This window comes from Trichosurus vulpecula, chromosome 8 (genome assembly GCF_011100635.1).
Source record: "Trichosurus vulpecula isolate mTriVul1 chromosome 8, mTriVul1.pri, whole genome shotgun sequence".
NCBI classification, from domain to species: domain Eukaryota; kingdom Metazoa; phylum Chordata; class Mammalia; order Diprotodontia; family Phalangeridae; genus Trichosurus; species Trichosurus vulpecula.
The window spans coordinates 260,109,353-260,125,486 of NC_050580.1; the positions used below are offsets into that span (position 1 = coordinate 260,109,353).

At 34.0% G+C, this 16,134-nt stretch overlaps 1 protein-coding gene and 1 pseudogene across 2 annotated transcripts in view; one reads left to right on the plus strand and one right to left on the minus strand.

Moving 5' to 3' along the window:
* Window positions 1-12,018, plus strand: part of LOC118828390 — a 33,580-nt pseudogene extending 21,562 nt beyond the window's left edge.
* The window catches only part of NOVA1 (NOVA alternative splicing regulator 1), a 161,738-nt gene that overhangs the window by 109,566 nt on the left and 36,038 nt on the right, over window positions 1-16,134 (minus strand). The window lies entirely within an intron of this gene.

Below are 16,134 nucleotides of genomic sequence, written 5' to 3' on the forward strand. Positions count from 1 at the left end.
AACTAAATCCAAAGGTTAAGAATTCTCCCATACATCTAATATAACTCTTGTCACTTTGGAAATTATTTATCTCTATGAAGATTAAGGCAGATGACTAACGATTTCCTTTAAGTTAAAGTAGAGGTAGAGAAATAAATAAAATCTTAGTTTGTTAAATCTTGTTAAAAGATGGCTAATAAAAGTATGACTAAATAAGCAGAATTATTAACTGTCATCCTCTACCATGTAAATATAGAATACCTACCTTCAAAGGTTACCAGCTCTTTAGCTGTAAGAAACTCCATCTTTATTTAAGACCTTTCCTGGGTAACTCAAATTACAAAATATTGCTAATTTACCAATGTGCCCTGGAAAAACATTAGTCAGGCCCTACTAACTATACATGTGTACACTGACACAAAGAACAATCATAAACACAGTATTATAATTGGAGAACTCCATTGTAAATATATTGTTCGAGTCCATAGTTCACAACTAGGTACACTGATACCTACTTGAACAGTTACTTTCCTGGAACAGAGCATGGTGGTGAAAAAAATCTGATTTCACATCTGTCATCACATTAGTTATTTCATATTAGTTATGTGAACATGCACTACAAAAGCAAGTACAAAATATTTCCTTTCTGTACTTTCTTTTAGTAGAATATTATAGTGTTAGAAAAAGTATAAACATAAAAGGAAATATGGAAAAGATTCATATTAAGTGGTGCAAAGTGAGATCAGTGGAATGATACCTATATGTGCTTGGTACACAGTAGGCAATTAATAAATATTAAGTGACTGGTTGATACGTACGCTCACTATAACTATATGGAAAAAAACACTTTTTTTTTTCAAAGCACTTCAGATGAACCTGAAAACGTCTGTATAATATAAATATTTTTCCTTTGGTTATTTAATTTTGTTCTTTGTTGAATGCTAGTTTTTCTATATGATTTCACTCCCTATTAGGATGTTTATTATATTGTTTTTATTGATGGTAAACAAAAGTGGGATTTTTTGCTGTTTTTTTTCTTTTGGACTTCTTAGCACTAGGTCAATCAAGTGCCTTTGATTGAGTATTGTCTTTGATTGAATCAAGAGTCTTTGATTGAATAGAGTCTTTGATTAGAAACAGTATTTATTGCTTGGAGGTAGAGGTGTGAGTGGACAAAGAGAAGCAGAGCTGAGAGAGAGAAGCAAGCATGAGCAGGCCAGGGGAACTTGCTTATAGAGAGACTTAACATAAAGACTTTGTGATGTTGGTGCCCTGTCTGTTGGTCTGTGTTAATTTCTCAGACAGAAATCCTGTACATTGGTCTTTGTTAATTTCTCAGACAGAAGACTTGTCTGTTGATCTGTGTTAATTTCTCAGACAGAAGCTCTGTCTGTTGGTCTTTATGAGTGAATTGAGATGATGGTGGTGGTAATGTGTGTAAATATTGTTGTAGCATTGTTAAGCTTTGCTTTCTCAGAAACAGAAGCTGTGGGCAGGAACCCCGGAGCCTGCTGTCAGGAAGGAGCAGGAAGAACTTGGAGTGGAACAGTTCCCGTGAGCTGAGACAAGGAGCAGGAGCAGAGAGCTGCCTGTGTGTGAACCCAGGCAAGAGCTGAGAGCAGTCAGCCCATGGAGGAGGAACCATGAGGTTTGGAAGTCAGCCTTGAGTCAAGATAGAAGAGGACTTTACTTGGACACTCTGTATTGACTAAGGAGACTGTAACTTGCTGTGAGCTAGGGGTGGATGGTGTTTGTATTTTCTGCTATCCCTTAAAGATGATATGTTGTGCTAGAGGGAAGACCCTTGCCTGGGACCCTCTGCTTGTGTGAACAAGTATTTTGGGGAATGTTACTGAATGCAACGATATATGCCATGTGTCATATGACGTACTGAATGTTATTATACACACACACACACACACACACATGGATATGTTTTGCTTAAGGATGTTGCTATGAATGTTATGATTTAGTTTATTGAACAATGTTTAGTTCTGAGTAGAGAGTTCATTATACTCTGCAGTCAGATCCTTAAAATTATTCACAGCAGCAGTCCTCTGGTGTGCTGCCGTGATTGGCGTTACAGTTATTAAGACCAACTAGCACTATGTCAGATATTCTAAGAGACACCAAAAAAATTAACAGTCTTTGTCTTCAAGGACTTTAAAAAGTGTTATTTGACATAAGAAGAGCCCACATCAAACAAGACCTAATTATACACACACACACACACACACACACACACACACATATAACTGCTAAAATATGTGTCACATATGTATGTAGCATTTCAATAAGGACTGAAATAGTGAGGAGAGACTTCATTGAACTGGCGGAACTTGGCTTGGGCTGTGAATGATGAGCAATATTTGTGTAGGCAGAGAGGAAAGAAGACATTTCAGGCAATAGGAATGATGTGCACAAAAATTAAATGGACTTGAGAAATAACCAGTATTAGTACATGTTAAGAAGAAAGAAGATTTGGGCCTTAAAAAGCCAAAGAAGGATATGAAACTTGGTAAGAAATATGTACACAGTATAGAATGGAGTAAGGGAGGGATGTGATTAAATATTAATGGAAGATTAATCAGAGAGTGATATGAAGGATATATTTGGGAAAACAAGGAGAGAGGAGACTAGACAGGATAATCCATACATGGGGAGGTAAGTACTCAGACTAGTCAACTGAGAGGAAGAGATATATACCCAAGAGATATTCTGAACTGAAATGGAAATAATTGATAATGGCTAAAACTTCACATTGTAGGCAGCTATAGTTTTCTTTTTTTTTCCCTCATGTATCTACTGTAAGATCATTGAGCTGTGCACATTAGTTTCAGTGATAATGAGCTTAGAAGCCAAGCTGCAAAAAGTTAAGAGAGTGAAAGTAAGGGAAATGCAAGTACTGATTATAGATGGCCTTCTTAAGAAGCTTAGCCACTAAAGGGAGGAAAGATACAGAATGATAGTTATTGGGAATGAGTGGATCAAGGGAGGGTAATTTTGAGGAGGGGGGAGATATGAGTGTTTATAAGTAGTATAGAAGCAGCCAGTAGATAGGGATAGTATAAAAATTCTTGAGAACATGAAGATGATAATGGGGTCAAGATGCTGGATTAATGGGATGGAATGGGATCACTTGTTCATGTAAAAGGGATAGCTTTGACAGAAAGAGTCACCTTCTCATAAGAGATAGATGTGAAGGAGAAGATAGTGGTAAAAGGCACATAAATGATATGAGATGAGGAGATAAGGAGTTCATATTCTTATTGATAAAGATAATTAAAAAAAGGATGATTCCTCTGAGTATTCTGCAGGAAAGTACTACATATATGTAGCCTGTAGCCCAGAACCTGAAGTGATGGCTTCCCAAAGTTGGGGTTTAATCTATCAATACTATCAATACGAATCATTTTAATATGGCTCATGGTCCTCCTTAGGGATTTCTATAGGAACATAAGGATTGGGTTTATGTCTTTCTAAGGGCTTGTAGCTCTCATGTAGCACTAAGGCTACCAACATATTAAATGCAGACATATTTACTTCAACAAAAATTCAATTTAATAGGCATTTATTTATGAGATGCCTTCTCCATGCCAAGGAATGAGGATACCATGAATAAACAAATAATCTATATGCTCATAAAGCAAAACCCATAAAAGAGTCTTACCCAGGACCCTAAAAAAATCAAGACCACTCATTTTCTCTTCCTAGGAAGACTCTACCTTCCTTAGAGATAAAAAGAAGTTTCTAGATTTCTATATCTTTGTCTAGGCTCTGATTCATACAGAAAGGGCTCAGAGCTACCAAAGATTCTGAAAAATTCACATGACTGTATCTCTGACTTGCTACTGCTCTGTTTCTTCCTCTAAGGTCAGATATACCGAGGGATATGGTTGCTAGGAAAGATAGGTAATTAGACATTCACTGCCCCTCCTAGAAAGTAAATCACTGTTTGTGTGTAGCCCCTCTCTGTTTCTATGTCCAAATTTGACTTCTTTTTAAAAGGCCTAGTCCAGGGAGGAAATTCAAAACTTGAGTTAGTGGATAAAGGCCTCATCAACAGGGCAGTAAGGGGAGCTGACATTTTATCCAAGGAATCCACTTTTCATAGCAAAGGCAAGAGAGGATCATCACCACCACGACCACTACCATCATCATCATCATCATCATCATTTACACATTATCATATGCCAGGCACTGTGCACACATACCAAGCAGTGAGGCACTAATTGTTCCTTGACTTTGACTCAGCTTTCCACATCTTGCTGTCTGTCTAAATACCCTTCCACCTCACATCACCCACTGAATCCTAAACTTGTTTCAAGGATTGGCTTAGTTGTCAAATCCTACTTGAGGCCTTCCCCCAATTCCCTCAGTTATTTGTATTTCTCCATTATCTCAATTACTTTGTATTTCTAGTCATGGGCATGTTATAAATCCAACCAGTAGAATGAAACTCCTTGATGCCATGGGCAATTTAATTTTTGTTTTTGAATTTCCAGTGCCTCATAATAGTGCATTATGCATAGTAAGTGCTTAAAAAAAGTTTGTTGAATTCAACTGAGAGTTGATAAAGGACTATTTATTTCCCTGACTGGGAGATTAAAGATTTTATTTTCCTAGGCTAAACAAAACAGAAATGAGAAGAGGAGAGTAGTAATAACAGTGGTGATAACTACTCTTCTACAAGGCTTTCCAGTGAAAGAAAATGGGCGTAATTTCTAAACCAAGCATTTGACTAATAAGGAATTCTTGCTCCTGCCATTGAACCAAAGAACATGGTCATACTTAGTTTTTTCTTTTCTTCCTGGCTGTTATTTTTTGAGAGAGATGCAAGTTTGAGAGGACGACTTTACAAAAGAGAGTAATATGGCAATATATGTTGATGCCACTCCTTCTGAGTTCTCCCTTAGTTCTGAACTCTCTCTTAATGTCCAATGACATTTCAAAGGGGAGATAAAATATATCCTACTCCAAACATTATTCTTTACCAACACCAGCTGACATGGGAAAGTAATTTCCTGTTTCACTGTGCTGACAGTACATCTACCAGATCCAGAAATTATGTCCTCAGCAGGAAGGCAAGAAGCTTCTGCCTACAATGAGGAAGTGGAAGGATAGCAAAATTGTGCTAAATTGGGATGATCTTTTTTTGTAATGGAAAGGAAAAATCTCTTAGTCTTAGGGACAGAATATGATAGGTTTTTCAAAATTTAAATGACTGACCATAATATTTTTTCTTATATGAATTATCTATGTGTAATTTTAAATAATACTGATAAATAATGGAGTTCCAGCTATTTGAGAAAGTTGTAAAGAAGAGAGGAAAAGTAAACTTGATATGTCAATTAAATATGTGTTTCTTGTTATTTAATCTTTTTTCACGTTTTGAAATTTCATCCCAAGATTTCATCAGTAAATGCCAATTTTTTTCCAAATGAATTACTTACAAAGGTTGTTGTGACTGATAATTAGAAATGTTCCACTTCTACCACAAAACCATTTTTCTTACTCAGGACAATTATTAATTTCTCAAATAACAATGATAAAAGATCCCTCAAAATTAATTATTTTAAAAAGTAGGGGTTCATTTATTTTACATTTTCCCAAAGACACATCATTTTAAACACCTTTGAAAGTTGGAAAAATGAAAAATAATGTAATTACATTGCCTAATTTACAAATAGAAAACAGGAGACTCATATAATTCACCATAAGTTCTAGTAATATCTCATCTGTCTAAAATCAACAGGAATGAGTTGATTTACATAAGTAAAATTTTTAGATAATTAAACCTTTTACCTTCCCCCAACTTATTTCTGCCATGTTTGATACATTTCCCTAAAATGCACTAAACATATGCTTATTTCTTAAATACAGTTAAGAGAACATAACAAATGGGATAGTATACGTCTAATAGATTTCCCTATGGCTCCACTCACCATTCCGGTAACTTTCCACTCAAAAAAGCCACCACTTCCCTACGTGTTGTCTCCCCCATTAGAGTAAAAGCTCCTCAAGGCAGGATCTATCTTTGCTTTTGTTTTTGTAGTCCTAGGTAGCATAACGTTTAGCACATAATATGTACTTAATAAATAACTTTGCATTAATTCATTTGTGGTTTTTGTACATGTGGTAAGGATAGGGGATAGAGACTAGACTGATTTTACTGATGATATAGGAAATTTCCAAATGAGGAAATTCCTGCTACTAATGCACCTTCTTAACAACTTATAATCTTAGAGAGTTGCCTAGAGCCCAGAGAAGTTTTATGACTTCCCTAGGATCACATACCTAATATATGTCAGAGGTTAGACAAAGGTTTTCCTGCTATCTATCCACTATACCCAGCTGCCATGTATGCATGGATACATGTATACTGTATCCAAATGAAATAACTGTCAGAGAATACCTTTTAAATATATTGAAACTCTGGGTAAAGACTATGGTTAGTATTTTGCTGCAAATAACCTTTCAATGAAAGTTTCCTTTTCAATGTTAATTTAAAAAAAAACCAATCAATATTTATTAAGTGCCTACCATGTTCTAGGTACTGTAGAGATATAAATAATCACATTTATAAATTCAAAAGGATTGTCATTCCACAAGATTAGGTAAAGTGCTATTTTAGCGAGTCAAAAATTCTAGTTAAGAAAGCTAGGACAGAAATGCTATTTTATCAACCTTCAAATAATTAAAATGTGATGCCTAACAGAGGAAATTGGCACTAAAATATGGGTGAAACACACACACATGTGAAAATTTACATTGCACTCTAGAATTTTAAAATGCATATGGGTCACTTCTTATTGATATAAAACACTATAGCTCTATGAAAGTTAAAAGAAAGTTTTGGTGAATAAAGTATCAACTAACAAAAATTTCTACATGTGGAATTAAGTCATATGTTTTCCTAAAACATAATCACCTTATATGATATGAGATTAATTGTATGTTTTTTTAAACAAAGATATCACTGACCTAAATATCACTCCACCAAACACTTGCTGAACAATTTACATTATTTCTCTGCTCCATTTCTAAAAATATACCCACTGTTTTAGCTTGTGGTAATTTATTAACTACACATAATAGACTATATGATAGTCACATAAAACAAGCTCTAGTCACATAAAACAAGCTCTAGAAAGGTTCACTATATGGTATGCCACACTTATTTGCAGATATTCTTTTTGCCTGTATTTAAAAACTGGAAACTTTTGAAAAAAAATCAAGAAAAATATGTGTTCCTACATAATCCCAACATCACCACAAATAGGGTGCCTAATTCGTTCTTACAAAGAGGAAAAGTTACTATAAATTAAAGGTATAGTCCCTAGTTTACCTTCCACTGATTCAGACATGGAAAAGAGTCAGCATTCATTCTTTTCATTCTTGACCAGGTATTCCTTGCCCATATCATATCCTTTTGCGCCATCAAGGTACCTCAATTCATTTGGAATGCCATAGGAAAATGTGAGCGGTGATGAGCAGCTCTCTGGTCTTTTCCCGAAACCAGTGGCTCTTAAGGTGTGTATGCACACAAATTACATAAATTCATATCCTTGTTTAAGATTTATCTTTGACCCTAACATTACTTTCAAAGAATGAGAAACTGCTGAAGACAAGAAATGTTACGTTTGAATTCTAAGTAACAGTAAATGGTAAAGAACATAGGAAACAGTTAGGGAAACCACTAAAGGTGGTCTAAGGGTGTATTAAGACCCTGGCTGTTACATCAATACATGGATACTACTTCTATTTATGATTTCAGAGTGAAATTACTGAGGTTAAAGTGGAGCAAGAGCATTATTACAGTAAAGAAAGAAAAAGGGACTGGATCTATGATTTCACTGGTACAGGGAACTCCTGAATGAAGAAACCCCTTAGACTAATGCAGGTCAGCACCTTTACAATTTATAGTATTAGAGAGTTACCCAATGCACTGAGAAGTAGTTACTTGCTCAGGATAACGAAGTCACTCTATGTTAGAGGTGGAACTTCAACTTATGTCTTCTTAGTTGCCAGTCTCCTGATTCCAAAAATTACTCATGATACAGTACTGTGGTAATTGTTTCAATCGGATTTTTAATCTATAGTTAGAGCATACCAATGCTTCAGGACTTACTGCTTTGTAACTGACTCTTTGAACCAAAGGTACTCAATCTTTAAATATGAATGAAATTTTGAATGTAAACCTCATCCTAAAACCACTTCAAAAAAGACTAGAAAACCAGTAATATCCAGACAAATCTCCTTGTTTCTGGAAATTTGTATGTTGCCATTTGGAGGAATTCTTATTAGTACCACCACGAAAAAATTACATTTGAGGTAATTTATACTATCTTTGCAAATGACCTGAGTGAGAAAATGCTAAGTTAAAAATCTTTTAAAACCAATATACCAGTACACCTCCTTTTATGTGAAATTAAGTAATTAAGTATGCCAAATTTACAAAGAACTTTAAAAAACTGAGTTCTTCTACCTACACTTATGCTCTGAAATTTACAAGTAGTATTATCTTTAATCTATTTATATATTTCAGACATTGCAGTTCTCCAGGTGAACTTGCAATTACACTGTTTCAGTACCTATTAATAGTAGTGTGGATTATTTTTGGATGCTGAAGCAACTAGCTACTTTCACCTCATCTACTTCATGAATTTCCAAGCTTCTGTTACTTCTTAAACCTGAAAACTATTATGCTAGGTTGGAAAATACCTAATATTATTATGTGAATATCTAATTTTTCAATCCCCCTTCTCCACATACTATTAATTGCTATCTCTTTTAACTAAAGAAATATTACTACTAGATAATAACCTTCCATCATCTAGCCTCCATATAGCTAACAGAATTAAATTTCTTAGCAAAGATCTGAGAATGTTACTCTCCTGCACAAGAAGCCTCAATGATTTCCTACTGCTTCTAAAATGAAAAGTAAACTCCTTTGTTTTACATTTATAGCCCTTTACAATATGGCTTCACCACATCTCTCAGGGTAATTATGTATTTATTACCTTAGCACTATATGTTTCAGTGCAATACAACACCAGCAGTTGCTCAAACTCTTTGTGGGCAAGGTATACTTACTTTTGTCTCTGTATCCCTAGTACCTAGCAGTGCTTAGCATGTAGGAGGCACTTAATAAATACTTACTGATTAATTATTAGGACAAAAAATAAAGGTTGATTTGAAGGAAGCATATTGGCACTTACCTGTATCACTCACTGAGTATTAATTACGTATTGCTTCACATTGTAATTACCTTATAAATATCCATATATATGTTATTTTCTCAACCAGATAATCTCCTTGACATCAAAGGCCACTTTTTGTATCCTTCTACAGTGTCTATACTGGATTCTTTAAAGCACAGGAACTCAAAATATGAAGTGATAAATAAGCTTACTCAACATATTTTGCCCCAAAGATGATAAAGGAAAATGTACCTCTTTTCCTTTTTTAAAAGAGATGAGAACTATGAGCGTGGAACATTGCTCATAAGGTCAACAATATAAAGCTTGGCTGATGTGTAGTTTAGTTTTTCTGAAATGCTTTTGTTTCTACTTTTTTTATTCTTTGTTATAAGGAATAGCTTTCAGGAAAAAGGAGAAGGAATATACTGGAAAATAAGGCAATAAAACCAAAAGATAATAAAAATTTAGATTTAAAAATCACAGTAAAAATTTGGATTTCATGAGAAGAGGCAAATCTAATTTAGTGACAAGTTTGAGTTGCTGACTATTTTTAAACAATAAATGTAATTTTATTTAATGTCAGCAGAATAGGCTATACAAAGTGCTGCCAAGTATAAAGGACCTGCCTTAATAAAAAGGTAAAGATGACTTTTAAGTAGCATACCAATTATTTGAATGTCATCTGCACATCCCTAGAGTACTTAAAATTGTCTTCTTGAAGACTTTTTGAAATCTTGTTTATACTATTAATTCTATTAACAAATTATTTTTTTCATAGATGGTACAAAGATGTGTCAGCAGACTGTAAAAACTGCCTGAAGCTAAAACAATGGTGTCTAAATTTAAAATTTGCTCTGTTTGATGATGAATGATGCATCCTATATATAGGATTCATTGTTACAATGTTCAAGATTGCATTGCCTCCAGCAACTCATTAGCTGAACAGAATGAACTACTCCCAGATTCTTCTACCTCTGGTTGCCCCTTAAGTAGCATATTGATTTCAATGTGCTCATCTTTACGTTTAAGATCATTCATGGAACAAAGCCAGGCCAATTTGGGGGCTGTCAAACTACACAAAAAGCCAGTGATGGCATGGCTTTCAAAAAGAAAGCCTCCAAAGAACTAAAATGTACCTATTCACTCACTTTCTCTCAATGAATGATGATTAAGCACCCAATATCTACAAAACATTTTGTAAGGAACTCAGATAGATTTGGCTTCTTAATAAGACATGGCTTCTAGCCTCAAATAATTTATAGTCCAGTGGAAATTTAAGTAATGTAAAAACAATGTGATACCAAAGAGATCATGATGACAAGCACATAACAGGAGACAAAAATTCTAATTTTTCTCAATAAATTAATTTAAAAGATGATTGTTTTAGAGTATTACTAAAAGACTAGGTTTTTAACCAAAGTTTTAATGAATTCCTAAAAAGTATTGGGAGTATAAAGCTACTTTTTTTCCTGAACACTAATATTAAAGGGTATTAATGAGGTTAAAACCAAGTGCACTTAGAACAAAATGAACACATCTATTTCTTTCTGCTTTCTCTTGTAATAATAATTATTAGTCTGTCTCTACCATCTAAAATACCTTTGTTTTCTTCCTCTGGGCTGCTATTGTTTCATGTTGAACTCAACATTCTATCTGTGGGGAAACTCCTCTTCCCTACTCCTCTCAACATAACATAAACTCTCTAAGGTCAGGAAAACTCTCCTCTACGTAATGTGTATGATAACACAACACCTAGCACTATATGGATCATAATTGGTGAAATCAGCAACAATAACTGGTTTCTGTCTATTCAGCTGCCACATGTAAACCCAGGTCAATTTTTTGTGTGGTTCCTTTAGAGGAAGGAGTCAAACTTAGAGTAAAGACTTTCATGACAAGAGAAAAAACATTATTATGACTCAAAAAAGGAGACAAAGTCCCTGGATTTCATGCAATCTCTTTTCCTATTTAAAGGATTATAAAGCAATAAGTCATTTATTGTTTCTCCATCTAAATATTGCTTCTGCCTATAGCAAGCTTTCTAGCTATTTCCAAGCTACCATTGTGCTTTAAAGACAAGTCTACATGGCTCATACTTTCACAGCCATTGTAATACATTGAGCTCCATAGAGACAATGCTGAGGCAAGTAAGAGCCAGACAAGCACTGGGCTACTCTGTGAGGTGCTGAGGGAAAATCAAAATTGGCAAAGGTGATCCTAAGAAGCCAAGAGGGAAAATGTCTTCATATGCCTCCTTCATGCAAACTTGCCAAGAGGAACACAAGAAGCACCCAGATGCTTCTGTGAACTTCTCAGAATTTTCTAAAAAATGCTCAGAAAGGTGGAAGACAATGTCTGCTAAAGAGAAAGGAAAATTTGAGGACATGACAAAAGTTGATACGGTTTATTATGAAAGAGAAATGAAAACCTACGTACCATCTAAAGGAGAAACAAAAAAAGAAGTTTAAAGATCCCAGTACACCAAAGAGGCCCCTCCTTTGGCATTTTTCTTATGCTGTTCTGAGTATTGTCCAAAAATCAAAGGGGAGCATCCTGGTCTTTCTATTGGAGATGTGGCAAAAAAAAAAAAACAAAACTAGGAGAAATGTGGAATAACATTAATGAAGATGACAAACAACCTTATGAAAAGAAGGTAGCTAAACTGAAGGAAAAATATGAAAAGGATGTTGCTGCATACCAGGCTAAAGGAAAATCTGATGTCGGAATAAAGGGAGGAGTTGTCAAGCCTGAGAAAAGCAAGAAAAGGAAGGAGGAGGAGAAAGATGAGGAAGATGAAGAAGACGAGGAGTAGGATGAAGATGACAAAGATGAATAAGTTGGTCCTAGAGCAGTTTTGTTCTTGTTTATAAAGCATTTAACTCCCCTGTGTACAATTCTCTCCCTTTAAAGAAAAAAAATTGAAATGTAAGACTGTGTAAGATTGTTTTTAAACTATACAGTGCTTTTTTTGTATAGTTAACATACTATCGAATATGTCTTTATGTAGCCCCGAGCTTTAGTGTTACTTTCAATAGCTGCTAACGTTGCCTGGTACAGTATGGGGTTGTAAATTGGAATGGAAATTTAAAGCAGGTTCTTGGTGCACAGCACAAGTTAGTTATATATGGGGATGTAGTGCATTTTAATCTTAAGTTGTCTTTGATGCAGCACATAAAATAATTGTTATTCTGTTAACTGAATACCACTCTGTAATTGCAAAAACAAAAAAGTTGCAACTGTTTTGCTGACATTCTGAATGCTTCTAAGTAAATACAATTTTTCTTATAAAAAAAGACAAGCCTAGAAGCCATAACAAATAGCCTGAAGTGAACTGAATATAAATTTCTCAGAATGAGAGTTACACCTTTCATCACTCTTACTATTTTTTACTTTGGCATTGTGCCTTTGCTAGATTAATTTTTTTTCTCTTTCAGTTTGAAACTAGAATTATATAGAATATAACACTAGATAGACGCAGAGCTAAATGTATAATTTTTCTACTAGCAGACAAGTGAGAAGATGCAGCACAAGACTGCTTTCATTGAGTTTAAATCACCAGGACAGAACAAAATGCATCCTAGAATACTGAGAGAACTGGCAGATGTGGTGGCTAAGATGCTGTTGGTAATCTATGGATCTTGGAGAATAAGTAAGGTATAACAAGATTAGAAAATGACAAAAGTACCTATTTTCTGAAAAGGGAAAAGAGTAAAATGAAGTCTGCAAACTATAGACCATAAGCTTGACTTGTATGTTTTATTTAAATGGTTTGTATTTATTAAGAGAAGCAAGTTGGGGTGGAGGGAGTGGAGGATATGATATATCTTTAATGAAAATTAAATGGTAACTGTAGGATTATACATATTTTTCAGAATTAAATGGCACTTTAAAAAAACTGTGGTTAAGGTAAACAAAATTCATTTAAAAATGCAGAAAAGCAGGAATATTAAAATATCCTTCATAGACAATGCAATAATAACTACAAGCACCTTGAACTAGAAGTGATCTTTTAATCATCTGGTCCAACCTTCATGTTAAAAATAAAAAAAAAACCTGAGGCCCAAGGAGATTAAATTTCTTGGTTCAAAGTCACATAGGTAGTAGATGACAGATGCAATTTAAACTCAGGCCCTGTAATTTCAGATTCAATGTTCTTTGTTACTGCACCAATACTGTTTACTTATGGGCAATTCGAAGAAAAGATCTGGATTTAAATTTGGTCTAAATAATGTAAAGGTAAAGAATGCAACCCCAAAGATAAATCACAGAAACAAGAATGCTATTAAAAAAGATTATAACAATGGGACAATATATCAAAACTTTTAATATTCAGCCAAAGCAATCCTGAGGGAAATTTTTATCTCAATTACTTCATTAACAAAAAGGAGAAAGAAGAGATCAATAAATTGAGCACGTAAAAAAAAGGTAAGAAAAATCACCAAGTTAAAATCCTCAGATAAGCACAAAAATAGAAATTCTGAAAAAAAAACCAAAGAAATGAAAAAATGCTTTTAAAAGAAGTTGAAAAAAATAAAACAAAGTTATTTTTTGAAAATAGTAATAAAAGACAAACTATTAGCTAATGTGATCAAGGGGAAGCAGTTCTCATTCAAAATAAGCATAATTTCATCCAAAAACCAGGTCACTCTAGAATAACCTCATTTCCTTTGCTGACAGTATCAGCTAGGCTAGTAGTATACTTAGATTCCATCAAAAATAAAATTAAGCGTGTCTTTCATCCTACGCTTCTAGAAAAGACTTAAAGAGAAATCTGGCTATATTGTAGTACAATCCAGTAGCTTTGGGACCAATTGAAACACCAGAACCAAGTAATAGCTATTAATGGGTTGATTTGGTTACCAACTCTAGTGGAGTGACCAAGGAATCTGTCCTTGGACCTATTCTTTTCAACATTTTTATCGATGCCTGGGATAAAAGTACAGACAGTATGCTCATCAAATTTGCAAATGGCATAAGGTTTAATGTTTAACTTGGAGAACTAACTATATTGGATGACACAAAGGGGGAACTAAAAATATCTTGAAAAAAATAAGTATAATCAAATGAAATGAAATGAAACAGAAAGAAATGTAAAGAGCTTTTGTTAAGTTTAAAAGTGCAAGGGAAGACCATAACTAAATAAAAATCCATGAGAGGAAGAAAATTTGGGTGGGATGGGGAAAGAATCTTAGTAAACTGCAAATTCAATATAATTCAAAATATGACATAAAAGCAAAAACAAACAACTAATGCTACCATGCTATATTAAGAAAGCCTTTGTATATATAGAACAACTGAGGTAATAGTTCTACAATACTCTGCCCTTGTAAGGCCACATAAGAGTCTACTGTTTTCTGGGCACATTTTATGAAAGACAATAAAAAGCTGTATTTACAGAAGATACTGGTCAGTATGCTAAGGGGGCTGGATAACGTATCATAAAAACATCAGCTGAAAAAACTGAGTATATTTAGTCTGAAGAAGACAAGACTTCAAGGAAACAGAGTTATTTTCAAGTATTTAGAGGGCTACTATTTAGAGGAAGAATAGGACTCATTCTGCATGGCCACAGAGGTTAAGAATTAGGATCAGAGAGGTATATAAAGGCTTAAGATAAAAAGAAAAAATAACAACTAACCACTGGGGTACATTAGGAAGTAGTAGTTTCCAATCACTGGAGGTTTTAAAGCAAAGGCTGAATAATTTACTAGTTAGGAATGTTGTAGAAATGATTCTTGGCTTGACAGGGCTTGGACTATATGGCCTCGGAGGTACCTTCCTGATCTTGGATTCCCAGAAATGGTTAAGAGATATAGATAGATAGATAGATAGATAGATAGATAGATAGATAGACCTACAGACATATATTTTAAATTCTCTGGAGTTTACTACGAAGAGATAAAATTCTCTTCTCCCTTGTTCTACCCAAATCACCAGTCCATAACACTGGTTTGTTGTGCTATCAATTAGTACTGACTTTCCAAAAACAATTTTAATTGGTTATTAAACTAAGGCTGACAAACCTAATCATAAATAAATTCAGTGAGTCAATGAGCATACTCAGGAAAAATAGATTTTACTAAATACATTTACACCTCACGCTCCCTTTCATTAAGGAAACAAAAGAAAATCCCTTGAAGAAATGTGAAGATACAAAGTTGAGGGGGGTAGGAGTGTTCTGGAAAAATGAGGACGGTAACATTAGTAAATCCTCTGCCTGCTCACCATTTCTAAATTACTAATGGAACTCCAAATCCAGTATTCCTTCTACCACACCAGCTGCCTACCCTGGTGGTTGCTATTATATTACATATAAAGCTCTTTTTAATAAAGAGTCCTAAAATGTAGAGGGAAAAAGGATAACCTAATTGAATATTTGGACCTGAATATGAACGAACTTAGTATTATCATGACATGATATTAAACTTTCAAAGTGAAAGTATATAATTTTTATTTAGACAATCCCAACTATAAAAAGCTAACTAAATCTATAATAACCTATATCATATTACAAATAAAATGCAACCAGGATAAAAAAGAAATAATTTTGTGCTACCCCAAAATTGGAAATTTATGTGAAAAAATTGAAAAATAAATTCAAACAATGACGAAATTACTATTGAGCATACTACATTCACAATGAATTTAGAAATGGGATCCATTATTGCCAGCCTAATAATGAATGTTATTCTTACTGAATTTTAAAATAATTTCATTTTTATATCTGTCCTATATAATCTCTGCTCTATTTGGGTCTTAACATGGAGTAAAAATTTGGGTTTCAGTTTTTCACTCTAAAGTATATAACAGAAATTATTTTTCATTAAAAGTCAGAATTATCAAAGGACAGGAGTAGAATTATTTGATTACAAAATATGTATATATTTATTTCATTTTAAAAATTAAATTCATTATATTAACAGGTATATGTGACAACTTTACAAACTTTAAA